Genomic DNA, 2,800 nt, shown 5'->3' on the forward strand with positions numbered 1-2,800 from the left:
ACTAAAAAGACGGATTATATCTAAGACTTCAGTCATAAATTAGTATTAATATTGATAGCATCACTGGTAGCCTCGTTGCTAACTTACTGTCCATCTGTTAAAATGGCGAATATATCAGATGTAAGTAGTCTACCTTTTGGTGCAGGTGAGGACACATTTGAGCTGCACGCGGTGCAGTCTGAGCTGGAAGCTGTTGAGAAACAGATCCACGACCTTTTAGTGAGACAAGCCGAACTGATAGACCGGCGGTTAGCTCTTGAAACATCACGCGCCGATGCACACAAATCAGAGATTAACGTTACTAACCCGCTGATTCCGACCTCGTCTACTCCGTGCGTTACTCAGCATCGGTCCCGAGCGCCGAGGTCGCGATCAGCCATGGTCTCGTTCACTCCGGCTCCAACACGCCACCACGAAGCCTGGATATTTCCGCAGCGGAAGACGCGAGTCAGGTCTAGACCAAGACCCTCTCCGACCCTCCCGGTTTTCGAGTTATCCACACAAAACCGCTTCTCCCCTCTTCGCGAAACAGAACGCATTGCTGTGATCATCGGCGATTCCATCGTTTGGCACGTCCACGCTACATTAGGTAAAAGTAAGGTGCACAGTCACTGCTTTCCTGGTGCTCGTGTTTCTGAAATCACTGCTCACGTACCCGAGATTCTGAACGGTGACGTGCGCGTCGGAACTGTGGTCTTGCACGCGGGAGTGAACGACATCAGGCTGCGCCAGACGGAAGTTCTGAAGAAAGACTTCAGGAATCTGATCGATACGGTACGCAGCACATCGCCTGATATAACGATCATTGTGTCAGGACCGCTTCCCACGTACCGTCTAGGACATGACAAGTTTAGTAGATTATTCGCGCTAAATGAATGGTTAACGTCATGGTGCAATGAGCAGAAACTGCTCTTTGTAAATAATTGGAATCTGTTTTGGGAGCGTCCTAGGCTTTTCCGTGCTGATGGCTTACACCCAAGCAGATTCGGAGCGGATCTTCTGTCGGATAACATCTCCAAAATGTTAAATACCTTTTGACTAGTAACCAAAAGTCCAAATCATAGTCTCTGCTGCACCAAATTAACTGATATAAATACTAGTGTAGAACATTGCATAGAAATTGTGTCTATTCCTCGTTTAGTGCGATCAAATCATAAATCTACTGCAGGATCTAGGAAAAATGTAATTGTTATTAAAACAGAAAATGTTGCTATTAGTAAACAAAAAAAAATTCTAAAGCTAGGTCTTTTAAACATTAGATCACTCACACCTAAGGCAGTTATTGTAAATGAAATAGTCACAGATAATAGCATCGATGTACTTTGCCTTACTGAAACCTGGCTTAAACCAAATGATTATTTCGGTCTAAATGAGTCTACTCCATCAGGATACTCCTATAAGCATGAGCCCGTCTGATTGGTCGTGGCGGCGGTATTGCAACAATCTATAGAGATTTTCTTAGTGTTACTCAGAAAACGGGTTATAAGTTTATTTCATTTGAAGTACTTGTACTAAATGTTACGCTCTTAGATGCTAGAAAAACATCCCTATTATCTTTAGCCTTGGCTACCGTATATAGACCGCCAGGGCCTTACGCTGATTTCCTAAAAGAATTTGCAGATTTTCTCTCAGACCTATTGGTCAATGTCGATAAAGCATTAATTGTTGGAGATTTTAACATACACGTAGATAATTAAAATGATGCGTTAGGGGCTGCGTTTATAGATTTATTAAACTCCTTTGGGGTTAAGCAAAACGTTACCGGACCAACTCATCGTTTTAATCATACACTCGATTTAATTATATCACATGGAACTGATCCAACCGATATAGATATTATTTATTTATTTTATTTATTTTATTTATTTTACCTTTATTTAACCAGGAAAGTACTCGTTGAGATTAAAAATCTCTTTTTCAAGAGTGTCCTGGCCAAGATAGGCAGCAGTACAACCATACATACAACACAGAATACACAATAACATAAAACAACTAAAATAGCAGATACAACAGCCACAAATCCTATATCATGCAGAACAACTACAGCCAGATGTGGCTGCTTCCAAGTCAGTTAATATCCTCTTAAAAGTAACCAATGAGACAAGCTTATTAAGTTTCAAATTTTTCTGTAACTTGTTCCATGCAGAGGGAGCAGCAAAGTTAAACGCCTTTTTCCCCAGCTCAGTTCTAACATTTGGTACAGACAGAAGAACAAGATCCTGGGACCGAAGATTGTAAGTCCCAAAATTTTTACACTGATGTAGGTCAGAAGGTAGGATGGAAGAAGACCTAAAATAGCCTTGTATATAAAAACATACCAGTGTTGAAGTCTCCGTGTTGACAGAGAAGACCATCCAACACGTTCATACAGTTCACAGTGGTGAGTGAGGACTTTAAGACCAGTGATGAACCTCAAAGCTCCATGGTATATAGTGTCCAGTGCATGTAAACTTTGAGACGAAGCATGCATATATAAAACATCACCATAGTCAATAATAGACATAAAAGTACCAGCAACTAACCTCTTTTTAGATTCGAATGAGAGACAGGATTTGATTCTAAAATAAAACCCTAGTTTAAGTTTTAATCTTTTTGCCAGCTGCTGAATATGAGAAGTAAAAGAAAGAGATTCATCTATTAAAATACCGAGATATCTGTATTTAGAAACACATTCAATCTTCTTACCCTGAGAAGTGATGATTGAAGGCAAATTTAATTTGGATTTTGAATTTGAAAAAAGCATTACTTTTGTTTTTTCAGCATTTAAAACAAGTTTCAGATCATAAATGTTCTGTTGAAG

Source organism: Squalius cephalus, assembly GCF_949319135.1.
Source record: "Squalius cephalus genome assembly, chromosome: 10".
Taxonomy (NCBI): Eukaryota; Metazoa; Chordata; class Actinopteri; order Cypriniformes; family Leuciscidae; genus Squalius; species Squalius cephalus.